Genomic DNA, 16,120 nt, shown 5'->3' on the forward strand with positions numbered 1-16,120 from the left:
TTTAAAATGGCAGGAAACAAATAACCCAATTTTTTCTTTAATTAAAATAAGTCTGAATAAGCATATGAACTATTCGAGAAGGTCTAACTAATTGAAGTTTGGAAGTTTCTTGGGTTTAAACAAAACTAAGTGTTTCAATAGCATTTCATTTATTGATTCTTCTTGTCTATAGTCTGAGTTTTTAAAGCCATGTTTCATGTCAGCAAAAATATATTTCAACAAGCTGTGGCTAAAATTTGCCAAAATTAAGACACTGAAAAGTCTGCTAAGGGTTAAGGCAGGCTAGAATGTGTGCATCCAAGGTAACCAAAAAGTTGCTGTTTAATTGTTTTAGGAAAATGATCATACAGAGGTCTTTGTGGATGCAATAAGCAGTAGATTTTATCTATTTACAAAAATTTAAGGTAACTTTTCTTTCAAGTCTGTAGTAGTCATTTATGAAGTCTCAAACAAATAAATATTAATTCCCAAGGATTTCTGATTTTTCAATTGACTAGAAAGTCATTCAAAAAAATTCATCCCTATTTCTCAAAGAGACATGCTGCCTATATACACTGTGTGTGCAGGGAGTGGAATGATCCATGAAGATTCTTTGTCACAAGTTAAGATTCTTAGTCTTAAAATTGTGAAAATAGGAGTATCAATCTGATCAGTGTATTGGGTTATGCCAGCTGTGGATGTTGCAAAATGGTAAAAATTTTGATCTAAATTTTGTAATTTGTAATTTACAGAGTATTTTTATTATTCAAAGTCTCTCCTATCTAGTTGTATGGGCAACTAATTTTAACCATCTCTGAAAAGCACTTGCAAAAGGGAAGTTATCTATTTCTCAGGTGTGTGGACAAAAAAGAAACCATAAAACCAGATATTTTGGGGACCAGATATTCTGAAAGCCCATGCAAGAGTGAATGGAAGACATGCAGAGAAGGCCTTTGACAAAATTCAGCAGCCATTCATGATAAAAACACTGAAGAAACTAGGGATAGAAGGAACCTACCTCAACATCATAAAAGCTATGTGCAAAAAAAAGCCCAAACTATACCCCATAGTAAATGGGGGAAAACTGAAAACATTTCCTTTAAAATCTGGGACAAGACAAGAATGTATGCTCTCACCTGTTTAATATAGTGCTAGAAATTCTAGCTAGAGCAATTAGGCAAGAGAAGGAATTAGAAGGAATAAAATTAGGAAAGGAAGAAGTCAAATTATCACCGATTCCTGATGATACAATTCTGTACCTAGAAGATCCAAAGAACCCCACCAAAAGACTGCTAGAAATAATAAACAGATTTGGCAAAGCAGCAGGTTACAAAATTAGCATACAAAAATCAATCATTCTTATATTCCAACAATGAATCTGCTGAGAAAGACATCAGGAAAACAATTCTATTCACAACAGTGAAATAAAACAAAAAATTCTAAGAAAAATTTAACCAGGGAAGTAAAGGTGAAAGACCTATACAATGACAACTATAGAACTTTGAAGAAGACACAAGATTGAAAGCCCTCTCATGTTCATAGCTAGACAAAATTAATATTGTTAAATTGACCATACTGCCAAAAGCAATATATAGATTTAGTGTAATCCCTATCAAAATACCAATGACATTCTTCGCAGAACTAGAAATAACAGTTCTAAAATTCATTTGGAAGAATAACAGACCCAAAAGAGCCAAAGTAATTCTAACCCCCAAAAAAAGCAATGCTGGAGAGGTCACAATACCTAACTTCAAATTATTCTACAGAGCTATCCTAACAGAACTGCATGATACTGGCATAAAAACAGACACATACATCAGTTGTTTAGAATAGAAGACACAGACAAACCCATACATCTGTAGTCATCTGACGCTTGGAAAATGTTCCAAAAACATACAATGCAGAAAAGATAGACTTTTTAACAAATGGTGCTTGAAAACTGGCTTATCCAGATGTAGAAAAATGATACTAGACCCTTGTCTCACCCTGCACAAAAATCAACTCAATGGGTCAAAGACCTAGGATTTACATCAGAAACTATGCAACTTCTAGAAGAAAACATAACGTCAATACTCCAGCATACAGGCACAGGCAACGACTTTCTCAATAGGACCACAAAAGCTTAGGATATAATGGCACAAGTTAATAAATGGGATGGCATCAAATTAAAAAGTTTCTGCATCAGCAAGCAAAACGATTAGGAATGTGAAAAGAGAACCTACAGAACGGTAGAAAATCTTTACTAGCTACTCTTCTGACAGAGGATTAGTATCTAGAATATGTAAAGAGCTCAGAAAACTTTATAACAAATCCTATAAAAATCACATAAATAAGGAAGGGTCGCACAAATTAAACAGACACTTCTCCAAAGAAAAAATACAGATGGCCAAAAATTATATGAAAAAATGCTCAACATCATGAGCAATTAGGGAAATGCAAATTGAAACTACAGTGAGATGTCATTTCATACCAGTCAGAATGTCAGTCATCAAGAATACAAATAATGATAAATGCTGGAGAGGAGATGGAGGATAAGAAAACATTTTTACACTGTTGGTGGAATTGTAAATTAGTGTAACCACTGTGGAAATCAGTATGGAGTTTCATCAAAAGTCTAGGCAGGAACCACCATGTGACCCAGCTATTTCACTCCTTGGTATTTATCCTGAAGAATTAAAGTCATCATACCACAGTGATACATGCATCCCCACTTTTACAGCAGCACAATTCACCATAGCCAAACTGTGGAACCAACTGAGGCATCCATCAGTGGAGGGATGGATAAAGAAAATGTGGAATATACACACCATGGAGTTTTATTCAGCCCTAAAGAAAAATGGAATTATGTCATTTGCAGGAAAACGGATGGAATTAGAAACCATTGTGTTTAGTGAAATAAGTGAAACTTAGAAGGTTAAGGGTCATGTGTTTTCTCTCATATGTGGCAGCTAGAGAGGGAAAGGAAAAGAAAGATGAAGCAGATCTCATGAAAATCAAAGGGAGATTACTCGAGGAAAGAGACCAAGGGCTGGGGGATTGGGGAAGAAGGGGGAAAGTGCTGGGGAGGGATATTGGCCAAATTATGTTGTTATATTGTGTGTGTGTACAAATACGTAACAACAAATCCCATCCCATCAGTATTTACAACTATAATGCACCAATAAAAAATGTAGGGATAAAAAGAGTAGATGCAAGAACAACTCAGAGAAATGTACTTTATAAATAGGTTATTGAACTTGTGAGAGAGAAAGGGAAATCCTCAAGGGGCCAGAAGACCTTATGGTCATTGTTAACCAAAGTCATGCAGTAAATAAAGGGGACCCCAGATAAGAAACCCACTGTTTAATTGCCATGGGGAGGCAAAAAGAGGATCAAACATTAAATAGCCTCACAGAGCTGAAACATTAAATAAGGCCATGTGCCCTCAGTGAAAGTTGGAGCTAGAACAAGTCAACTCACCAAGAAAAGGAGCAGATGAGCAAATATATCTATTTTTTGCCATTGGTCTCCATGAAGGGGAAATACTTACCATCATTATCACCTTCTTCCCTATTTGCAGCTGTGAACTTATTTTTAGATGGATAAATTTGCTACTTGCAGAGTCATGGAAATTTTAACCAAGAAAATGCATGTAGCATGTTTTCAGGTTGATAGAATCCTCTGGTACCTGGTACAGATAAGCAGAAATCTGCTCTGGAGGAAAGCTGTAACAACCCAGTGTCTTCAAAATTCCTATAGCTTCAGCTAACATGAAGTTACTATGAAAAAAAATATCAAAAGCAATCCAGAAATTACCAAACAGGGAATAACATAAGCCAAAATTGGCAAGCCTCAACAGAAACAGTAAACAACAGATTTAGATCACTTGTGCCTTATGACATTGGGATGCTGAATACTGAATATAGAAAAATGCATGAGAAATACATAAAGAAAAACATTGGTCAAGGAATAAGAGTCCATCAAAAACTATCAGAAATATTTTTTTAGGAACCAGGTAGAGTCATAAGAAATGAAAAATGCAGTCATTGCAATTAAAAACCCATTGTTAGATTAAAAACAGATGTACATATAGCTGAAAAAGAATGAATGGACTGAAGAATCACAGAAAATGTTACCCAACACAAAATGAACAGAGATCAGAAAATGAAAACAAATAAAGAGAAATTAAGATATAGGAATGAACAAATGACTAGATCTTACATATTTCTATTTGGAATTTCAGAACATTAAAATATTGAAAAATAGGAACTATCAAGAAGTATGAATGATCTGAGATTTCACCCTACCTCCAAGCTAATATTTTGGCTTGCCACAGTTTCATGGATACTGTTTGAACACAGCACACTCCTGCATCAGACCCAAAAACTATTTCTCACAACACAACCATTCACATGAGTTTTATTTTCAGGCCAGTTCCCTGGCTCCCCAAGTCCCATGGCGGTGATGTAAAGGCCCCCATGGATGCTGGGCATGCAGTGAATTTGGGTTGTGCCCAGAGACACCTGAGCTTAGGAAACCCAACATTTTTAAAGTGGGCTGTAAACAAATATGCTCTTTACCCTGGAGGGGGACATTATCTTTACTATACTAGACAGCAAAGCAGTCCATCCTCTGCTCTAGAGAGACAGTGGAACAGGGTAGAATGCCATGGAGAGTCCCATGCACATGTGCAAACTTACTTTTTGACATAATGTGTATTGCAGATCAGCAGTAAGAGGACACGCTATTCAGTAGAATATGCAGTTACAAGATCATACACGTGGAGGAACAAAAAGGAATCAGATCATGGCATATACAAAAGATCACTTTGCAGAGCTTCTGTTCAAGTGATCTTTACCTAGCCATGATCTTTAATTTCAAGCCATGCCTAATTTATAGTTAAACTGTATCATAGGTTGGTATGTATTTAGAGGAAAAAACATAATATCTATTCTTTCCGATGTTTCAGGCATCCAACTGGAGGTCTTGAAATGTATCCTCTTTGTATTAAGGGGACTGCTGTGATATAAATAAAATAAATGATAAAAAGGTATGAACAAACATTTAAAAGAAAAGAAAATATGAATGACTAATATACAGGAAAAATGATAAACCTTATTACTAATCAGGATCCTACAAAACAAAATTATAATGGTAACCATTTTATATGCACCAGGTTAGCAACATTAAAGTTTGAAACAGTACCATTTGTGAGCAGGGATATGGAGCAACAGAACTCCCATGTTCTCATAATCTCATTCCCTTCAAAGACCTGCACAGAAAAGTGAAGTCTTAATTTCTCTTAGGTTGCATTATGCAGAAGGAGAAGGTAATTTAACAAAAATGTTATTCTTCTTCTCTCATTAAGCACCAAATTATTTTTAAATGAAATTATTCTCTGGTCAAATCTTGAATATTAGGATATACTTGCTTTATATCTTCAAGGGGAAAGAAGTACCAGCTGAGAACAATCCAGAGCATGACAGATGATACCTGTTTTGTTTTGTTTTATTTTTTTCCCAAACCCTAAGTTTAGATAATTCAAAAGAAAACTTTAAGAGTTCCCTAACACATATCCTGCTTTTATAATGTTGTAATTGAAATGGACAAATTGGAATACAAAAAGAAAACTTAAAATGTAAGGTATGTTAGTCAGCTCTCTGTTACTATAACAAATGTCTGAGATAATCAACTTACAGAGAGAAAAGTTTTTATTTTGGCTCACATGCTTGATTGACCCCTTTGCTTCCGGGCTTGTGATGAAACAGCACATCATGGCAGAAACACATGGCAGAACAGAACCCCTTGCCAAGTGTCTAGGAAGGAAAAGAGAGAAAGAGGATAGAGCCGTAGTTCCTCTCTCCCCTTTAAGGCATGACCCCAGTGACCTAAAGACCTCCTACCAGGCCCCACCTCTTAAAGGTTCTACCACCCCAATTGTGTCACAGGCTGGAAACCAAGTTTTGCAGTACTGGGGATTGAACCCAGGGCCTTGTGCTTGCAAGGCAAGCACTCTACCAACTGAGCTATCTCCCCAGCCCGGAAACCGACCTTCTAACAGCTGAACATTTAGCGCACACTTATCCAAACCATAGCTACAAGATGTACAGCGATGAAAATAAAGGGAAAAGCTTAAACTAGTAAAATTCCTTTGTGTTTCAGGGGAGGAAAAATTATGCCATAAAACCCAATTATCCACTAAAAGAATTCCTAAGAGGATCAAGTTACCCTTTGTCCTGGACCAGTGGGGAAGGACCACAGAATCTGGAGCTCTGGGGATCCAGAACGATCTGGAGGGGGAACCTTTGAGGCAGTTGCAGAAGAATGTGGGGAAAAAACAAAACCTAGTAAAGGGAATATTTTTGAACTCTCAGTTTATACAAACACGAAAATCTAGAAGATTCAGATTTAACCTAGAATGATTCTTTTTGTTGGGTATGATAAAGATGGTATAGTCATGTTAAAAAATGACTAAATTCTTGCCTTCAACATTGTCTACACTGACAATAGACAATGGTTCTTTAAATTCTGAGTTTCCAAATAACTTCCAGAAGCTAGTGAGATTTATCTGTACATACTTTATTACCCAACAGCCTGTTTATTAAGAATTCTTAATGCTGGAATTAAAATAAGTCTTCAGGTAAATTCCCTTATTAGCCAGGAACAGTTAAAGAAGTACTAACAGTTATCATTTGGGGGAGGGATTTCCCAGCTTGGGTTTGAGCACTTGTCACACTTTGTGGCAGTGACTAGGTGTGAATCGATACTTCTGCCTGGAAGTCACATGACCTCCTTGAGAGATTAATGTGGTGGCTGCTGGGCTCTGTGTTCTCCATCAGCTAAGTATGTGCAGTTGTCATTCATATTTTGTTTTCAGCTTGTTACACTGACAGAAAAATCTCTGCGGAATAAAGACCCAGTTTTCTGAGCATGTAAAGCTTTGTCGTATTTGCATATTTCCTGCATTTAAAGAGAACAATGTTCCTCCTTGCAATTTTGTATGTATAGTTCTTTTATTTACAAGGTACAGTATTTTTAGCTATAAAATGTTCTCACTTTGTTTCTCCTGATTATCAATTTTGTTGATTAAATAGTATAACAAGGAATTTTTAAATTAATCATCATACTTCAAAAACTTTCCTTAAAATGGAGTAAAATTTAGCTGGGCAAATGGCACATACCTATAATCCCAGCAGCATGGAGGCTGAGGCAGGAGGATCACAGGGTTGCAGCCAGCCTCAGCAACTTAGCAAAGCTCTAAGCAACTTAATGAAATCTTGTCTCAAAATAAAAATAAAAAGGGCTAGGGGTACAGTTCAGTGGTAAAGCAACCCTAGGTTCAATCCCTGGTACCAAAAAAAAAAAACTGAAATTTGTAACCTTTTTCATTAAGACTTTTTTTGCATGACATAATATGTTTATGGAAGTATATTGTAAGCAAGTTTTGTTAGACATGATTGTACATAGGCTTGTGTCCACGTGGTTGGTCAAGGATGTGTGATGAAAAGGAATCTGAAACTACCTAAAAATTACTTGTTTGAATTGATTTTATACAACCCACTGCACCTGGTGACACCTTAAAATGCAAAAGAATCATTTAGCTAATGTTCACCTTATTTTTTGTACATGAGGTAGTCCTCTTAACAAACCCACAAAATCTCAATCTCATTTGTAGTAGCAACAATTGAAAATCCAGAAGGCCCCACAGAACACAACCAAGTTAGTAAACAATAATGCAACTATATGATTGAATGCTAATGCAGCCACGTAAAGTTGTGTTCTACAAGACTGTTAAATGACATTGGGAATTTTCAAAACATAAACTTGAAAAGCATACTAGGTAACTATTCCTCAATGCAAATTTGAATACGAAAAAAAACTTTGAAGTATATTCCTCAAATATTAATCATAGTGTTCTCAAGCAGTGAGATTATGTGCAGATTTTCTTCTGTCCTTATGCTTTCTAATACTTTGTAATTTTTCAATAACCATGTACAATTTAATATTTTTATTTTTATCTAGTAACATGTTCATTTTAATAATTTATTATTTTTTCAACCAATATATAAATGTTCAAATAAAACTTCATAATTAGAAAAATATTAAGGAGAAAATAAACCTCATTTTTCTTGTATTTTTATTAACAGCATTATTCAATATTATAAAATTATGTAAATTATATATGCATTTACATATACACATATATAAAATTACAGATAATTATTGAACTTTCATTGTGTGCCACACCCTTTGCTAAGCCTGTTGTTTTAAATAGACAGAATCATAATCATCCCCACTGCACAGGTCAGCAAACTGAGACTTCAATTGATTAATGCCCTCAGTTGTGCAATTTCTGAGTGAATCAGAATGTGGGTCTGAAACCCAAACTCTTAACAACTCCCTCTCTTGTCTTTTACTTTGAAAAAATTGTTCTTATATACTAGTGATGGTTTTGCCTTTTTCCATTTCTCATGTTCCATTTCTCATTGTAGAGATGTGGATGCAAATTTCATTTAGGAGATTGTTTTTAAGGATTATCATCATTGAATTTAAACAAATGGTTCACACTTCAAATATCTTCAAATATCCATTGATTAATTAAGTATTAAATTGCATTTTGTACATTTTATTGAATAATACAAAATGCATTTCTGTGTTTAGGAAGGAAAGGGTGCCCTTGGGCTTTGTCAGTGGTTGTGATTATAAATACACACCAAGTGACTAGCTTCTCTTTTCCTCTTTCCCTCCTTTCCCCTCTCCCTTTCAAAGTTAAGAGTAAGCATGATAGCCAAACATGGAAAAACATTAGTGTTTCCTGGCCATGCTAACCCTCCTGTGCTGGGCATATGGAGGTACAGGTGGGTGTGTGGAAAGAAGGGCTTTATTAATGCAGAATCTTCATTTGTGCCTCTAGGAATCTGAGGAGTCTAAATGAGAATATGGCTTTTAGGGCCAGTCAGGAGACCCATGACCTCAAGTGTCACATTAGGCACCAGTGAATGTCTATGGAATTCCTTTGAGGATACCATCTTCCCACTCCAATTTTTAGAAAAATCTTAAAAGGTATATCACAATTACTAATCCACAGGCATCGCAATCTGATCTAACATTGTCTTCTTGCTCTTCTGAAATCAAGTCCAATTAACTTCAATCAAATACAAAAAAAATTGTGTACCGAAAATATCAGTTGTACTCAATAGTTGTAGTCAGAGGGTTCTTTCAGCTGTGTTTGTAGCTCTTAATGTATTGCACAGTTTTAGTCCAAAGAATGGTAAATATTCCAGAAAGAAAGTTGTTGATTGTTTCAGTTATGCACTTCATTAAATCACCTGTGCACGTTGTCCTGGGCCATCTTGTGTGGGAGACAGAAAGAAAGCTGTGTTACTATTATACAAAGCTTACATGGGTTTTATTTTTATGTGCTACACAGTATCCACACAAGAGTATTGTTTTATAAGGTTTTGTACGGAGAATTATGTGTAGGAGTCTTAGAGATCTATTTGTATCCTGGTTCTTCCTAATTGTGGTTCCTTAGGCACATCACTGAACTATTCTGTGTATTATATCAATTTAAAAATGAAGAAGCTATTAATAACCTACTGTAACACCAAAGCTTATTCATTAAAAGTAGGTAGCATAAGTTAGAGTTAAACAGGTATGAGGACTACTCCTTTCCTTCCCTCCCTTGCCTCCTGAACACTATTTGAGCCTTTGAAAGGATTGCCCCCCACCCAATGGTACTTCAAGATTTAATGGTTTATCTCTCTGTTCAGCCTCTGGGTTTTTTTCCCCTAGATACTTTTTAGCTCTCCTGTTTATATCTTTTGGTTCTTTAGGGAGATAAAAGGTATAAAAAATTAATTAACAGAAAGTTCTTAATTTTGCATCTAGGGCATAAAAATAAATTTATGTATTGGTATCAGTTTATGATTTTTTTCTTTTTTACAGAAACATAATTTACGTACATACAATGCACAGACCACAAGAGAGTGTGTGTAGTTCCTCGAGTTTTGACAAATGGATATAACCAACTCCAGTTCAAATATAACAGCATTCCTGTAAGCCCAGAAATCCTGCAAAACTTTGTCTGTATGTAGCGGTGTGTGCTTTCTCCAGATTCTCCGTTCCCTTTGCCTTGGGAAGGTGTCTCTGCTCTTCATGGTGTGAGTGACTCTTCTCTAGCTTCTGGGTCAGAACCGACACTGACCTAGTCCCTCTCACTGATGTCATGTTGTTTAAATGAGAGCCAATTTGTTCTCCTTTTTCTATCTGAATTTTTCTGTTACTGTTTCTTTGTTTTTTCTAATCTCTCTTTCCATTTTGACTGGAGTTGGTGGTATATATACTGAAGGTTCAGCTCCCTATGACTCAGCCTTCCAAGAGTCTTTAGGTCCTGTGGAATTCCATTTTTAAAAGCATCTTAATATTATCTCTGAAGTTTCCCTGGCATTACCTGGCCCCACCACCACCCAGAATTTACATAGATTTGTTTACATAAGTGCTTTCTCTTCTCCAAATTTAATAAAATGTAGTAAAACAGTGATTGTCAATTTTAGGAAATTCAATTCAAGAGCAAACCAGTCATTTAAGTGGGAAAAAAAATATTTTGCTTATTTGCTTTGTATTTTTTTTCTCTTGACAAACACATATTCTTGATTAGTTCGAACGTATCTATCTTGTATTTCAAGTTAGTTATTTATCTTTGAAAGCCTTCCGTAGATACTCAAGATGTTCATAAGTAAAGCTTTTGAAGCCGTTGGGAGTTGTTACCTATCAGTCTGTTTTTGTCTTTGAATCAGTACCTAAATGAATGCCTTTGGAGTAGCGTTTCTGACATGTTCTACCTATTAGAACAGTTTTTAAAGTTATCTAAAGTATGTTTGTTCCACCTTTTCTCTGTGTATTTACACCTCTTCGATTTTGCTTTATGAGCAGCAACAGCAAACTGTCACTCTTTGCTGTAAATTGAAGCTTTTAATAACTGTGTCTGTTCTACAACATTTGTCAGCTTTGAATATTCTGTCAGTAGCAAATAAAAATAGCAGGGAAACTCAGCAGCAGTGACACTGAGAATTTATCTGCTTATGCAAAAGGAAGGTAAAAAATATATAATCTTGAAGGATAAGCATTTGGCATTTTTCCCTTCAAATAATGTAAATTTGAACTGACTCTTCCTCAAATAAATTTTCCATGAAAAGTTGGCTAAATAAATGAATGAATAAGTTTCATCATTAAACACAGAAGGCCTTTTAACCTAAAAAGAAGAGAATACAAAAGGTGACTTCAGATCATTGGTTCAATCATATGTGCCTTGTTTGACATCAGCTTGAAAAATAAGTTTTATAAATACATAAAAAGAAACAGCTCAGTAGTGTAAAAAAAAAAAAACTTCGATGCATCTAACATTTAAATTTTTAAACTACTCCATAGTAAAAATTCATGTGCAGAAGATCATCTTGGATATGTGACAATAAAAAATTAATTTATCTAATAAAGATGATTCAAGTAAATCAAATCTAAATAAATTCCATAGTCCACATTTTTGTTTGTAAATTGTATGCGTCGGTTATAAATATTAAAACCACGAAAGAAATAAATATATTATGAAAAATTCACTGCTTTCTCTTGAGATAGAAATATTAGAAGTTTTTCAGGACTTCTCATTGGTACTGACTTATAGTTTATTAATTTAGACACAGGTCTTGGCATTGTGCCTCCTGCTTTTCTTTCCTCCTCTACTTTTATGTATTTATTCTTCTCAAAAGATACCCTTATTATAAGCCTCATCAGTAGCAGTGAATATCTGTGGAGGACCTACCATGTGCTGCATTTGGTCAGGTAGGAGTAGGAAGGAAATGGGTAAGGGTGTTTCACTGAGTTACTGTACCGTCTTCATTGAAATGATTTTTGTAACAGAAAAGTGATTAATGAGACCACATGAGCCTGCTTATTCCCCTGTCAACCTTTGGACATGCCTGCAAATATAGAGAGTTTTAAAAATAACCACAGTGAGCTGAAGAGACGGTCTCTGCCTTTACCGAGTGGACATGCCTACATGTTTTAGGTTTTATTAGCATTATTCCATACTTACCAAGGAGCCTGAGGGAAAGAGTGAATTAATTATTGTCAAAATCAATGAGATAATTACTTATGTGTAATTTTACAAAGCACTTTACAATTGCGTTTCTTAGTGAAGAGATATGCCTTATTCTTTCCTTTGGAGGGAGTGCAATTGGAAAATTTTCTAAATGCAAGATATATTTTTTTTAAAACAAAAATCCTAGTATACTGTTAAGTCCTTTTTTTTTAAAGTGATAAATTGAGAATTTACTTTGTCACTGTGCGTGAATGGATTTTTTTTTCTGAAATTAAATCTTATGTCTTTTATCAAGTTTCATTTCAGACAAAATGAGAGGAGTGATTTCTAGTAAAATTGGGATGTTAATAGCACATTAATAGTTTATGAAGTTAGTTGAATATTTTTTTTCAGCAGAGAATTTTCATACTGATTTCAGTGAATAATTCAATTGCATTCCCGACCACCCTCTGGAAAAATCACTTGCCTATACAGAACTTCATAGGGAAGATGATGATAACTCTACTCTTGGCATTTTCCCTACCTCAACTTGCAAAAGAGTGGTAACAAGGCATTTAAATTCATTTTTTTTTCTTTTTGTGCCTCTTGCATATGAGAAAAGTTAAAATTATTTTCTGTCTGTCATTTAGTAGCTCTGATTTTAAGTACCTCTTAGGATTTACAAAATGATGTCTTGGGTTCTTTCAGGTACAGTATTTCCTTTTTAAATACTGATAAGATTCTCTGCTTTGAATATGCTTTTTCTTTTTAATTTTGCTAATTGATTTGGATAAATAAGTCATCCCACTTGTTTGGATATTGAAGAAATAAGATGCATATCTCAGAAGAAGAGTAATTTAATAAGTTTTCCCTCATGCTGAATGTGTGTCTTCGTGATTCACAGGGCCACCTCTAATCTGTGTTTTGTTAGGGTATTTGTCTTGCTTGTAAATAAATGACAGTGAAAATCTTTTTTAAGTTTAAAGCTGCATTGATGGTTCAAAAATAAATTAAAAATAAAGATGAGATTGTTTAAACCTTCAGTTGAAGAAGTTTATAAAATTCTTAGGTTTTTTTTTTTTTAGGGGAAATATTTAAATGGATTTTCCTTAACCATTTAAAAGTCTCAGAACAGAATCATTTTATAGAACATCTAGTGGAGAGAGGAAAATGAGTCCTGTATGTGACAAAAGTCTGTCTTTGTAAATAAACAAAATCTAAGTCATCTGCCTTAGCCAGTGTTTTTGTTCTGTGTGATGTAGGCAAATTGCTTAAAAATTTTCAGCCTACAGTTTCCTGCTCTTAATAGGTTAAGCAGAGCTCATAATTAAAAAAACAGTGTCTTGATTTTCAACAGTTAAGTGTGAATTACAGAAACTCTTTGTTCCAAATCCTCTGAATATATTCCAGGTACATTTAATTCTTTGGAAGGCAGTGCTTTTTAAGTGTAAGAGTGAACAATTGAATTTCCCATTTAATTTCAGAAAATTGAATTTTTGTTGTTTGTTTCAGCCATCTGTTTAACTCTGAGGTTCAGTGGTGTGCCCTTCCTGCTTCCTGAGACAGGCTGTAGACTTGACTAACCTGAGGTTACTCCATTGCCCTGCCTCCAGTGCAGAGGCTCACATAAGAGTTGACATTTCTTCACAGACCATGGGAAGGAGAAAAGCAGTAAGCAGCATGTCCAGAGTCAGCAAGTTAGTCAGCATTGGAGAAATTGGGTTATTTGACCTTGACTGATTGAACTGCCTTGATCTTCCTGAAATGCAGTCTCTGAGAGACCAAAGAAAGGGGTCATTCAGAGACTTGGTTTGGAAGTAAGCACATAGTTCAGTGGCCATTCTGTTCCTGCTTTTGTGCCACTCAGAAAGTGTTTAGATGCCAGAGACCTCACCTGGTGGTGTTTCTATATTAATGACTTTTTAAAAAAAATTTATTGTTACAGACTGCATTTTGATTCACTGTACACAAATAGGGTACAACTTTTCATTTCTGTGGTTGTACACGATGTAAATTGACACCTTTTGTGTGATCATATATGTACATAGGGTAATGATGTCTGTCTCATTCTAATATCTTTCCTTCTCCTTTCCCCTCCCCCCTCATTTCCCTCTACACGTTAGAATTCACATACCACACAAATCCACCTATGTAAAACAGACACTTCAGTAGCTTTTCATGTGTCTGTAGAATTAGCATCCGTGACCACAATCAGTTATAGAACATTCTCATTTTCCCAAAAAGAGGCCTGAGAACCCTTAGCTCGCCTCTATTCTCCCTTTCTGCAACTTCGCCACTACTCTGGAGGTCACTATTCTACTCTTGGTCTCTATATTTGACTATTCTAGACATTTCCTCTAAATGGGATCACACCATAGGTAAGCCCTTTGTGACTGGCTCCTCTTACTGAGCATAATGTTTTCAAGATTTGTCCTTGTGGTTTAGTGTGCATTAGTACTTCATTCCTTTTTATAGTCAAACAATATCCCACATATGCTTATGCCACATTTTATTTATACCTTCATAATTGATGGATATTTGGGTTCTCGTTTCTACTATTCTTACTATTGTGAATAATTCTGCTGTACAACAAATTTTTACATGAACATATGTTTTAATTTCTCTTTGGTATACACCTTGGATCATGCAGTAACTCTATATTTAACTCTTGGAGGAACTGCCAGACTGTTTACAAAAGTACCTGCAACCATTTTTCATTCCCACTGCCTGGTGATATTTGAGGGCTCAGGGTCTCCACATGCTGACCAACACATTATTTTCTGATAATAGCCATCCTCATGGGGGTGAAATGAGATCTCATTGTGGTTTTCATTTGCATTTCTGTAATAGCTATAATACTGAGCATCTTTTTAGTACCGTTACCCACAATTAAATATAGTTCCTTAGAGTATCTTATAAACAATGCTCATAGTGCCTTTTGAGCACTAGTATTCAACTAACATTGCCACATCTTAGTAACTCTGAAGCCAGGAAGAGCTTTGGGCCCTGCACCAGTGACACATGAGGCAGAAGGAAAGAAAAAATTATAGGTTAAATAGCTGGGTATGTGGCACCCCCCTATAATCCCAGGGGCTGAGGAGGCTGCGGAAGGAGGATTGCAAGTTCAAAGCCAGCCTCAGTAACTTAGTGAGGCCCTAAGCAACTTAGCAAGACACTGTCTCTAAATAAAGCATATAAAGGGCTGGAGATGTGGCTTAGTGGTCAAGTGGCCCTAGGTTGAATCCCTGATCAAAAAAAATGTTAAACATATGAAATAACATCTTTGGGAAGCCTACAAAAGTGTTCAGCTTGGATGGAGAGAAGGGGATTGATCAGGGGAGAAAAGAAGCACAGCAGAGGTCTTGACTTGTCTGTAAAGTTATGTCTCTTAATTGAACCAAGAAGCAGGATTTAAGGATGAAGAGGATGTCCGCTGTGTGGAGAGTGAGCAGTGGCCGTTCTGCGTCAAGGTCCTTGACATTTAGGATGCCTTTACCCGTATTCCTGACGTCTTTCTCCTCCACACAGCCTCCCAGCTGGTGAACAGGCTTTCTCACGCCAGGTCAGATAGGGCAGGCTGTCACAGGACCACTGAACCAGAGCTTTGCTGCTGCTGTTTTTGTGGTGGTTGTGGTTGTGGTTTCTGTGTTTGAATGCACATGAGGATCCCTTGTAGTGCAGGTTTCTAAGGAGGAAAAAATTATGTTTGGAAAACAATATGGTTTGTGATCTGCCATTGATGAAATATGAGGACTTCCCTGGGTCTTTCTGATAGTTAAAAAAAACAAAAAAAAAATCTTTTTTCTCTTAAAAAATGTTTTTACTGTTTTTCCTGCAATGAAATGTTTATATGATCAGGGTTTTTTGTTTTGTTTTTTAATAATTGTTCTTTCTTTTTCTGATATTTCTCATAATGGTTTTGGGGGAAATGATCCACTGCTATGAAGCATGCACATAAAATGTTCCATACTAAATCTTGTGGAGAGCACTTTCTCCTCTCAGAAACTCTCCCAGATAAACTTTAAAAGATGTACCAGAGAAGTGACTTTCAACAACCTTGACTAGCCCAAAGCCTTATTTATGTTT

General features: G+C 35.7%; 1 protein-coding gene across 3 annotated transcripts in view; it reads left to right on the plus strand.

The window, feature by feature from the left end:
- RSU1 (Ras suppressor protein 1) overlaps positions 1-16,120 on the plus strand; it is a 186,845-nt gene that overhangs the window by 125,855 nt on the left and 44,870 nt on the right. The window lies entirely within an intron of this gene.

Source organism: Sciurus vulgaris (assembly GCF_902686455.1).
Source record: "Sciurus vulgaris genome assembly, chromosome: 12".
NCBI lineage: Eukaryota > Metazoa > Chordata > Mammalia > Rodentia > Sciuridae > Sciurus > Sciurus vulgaris.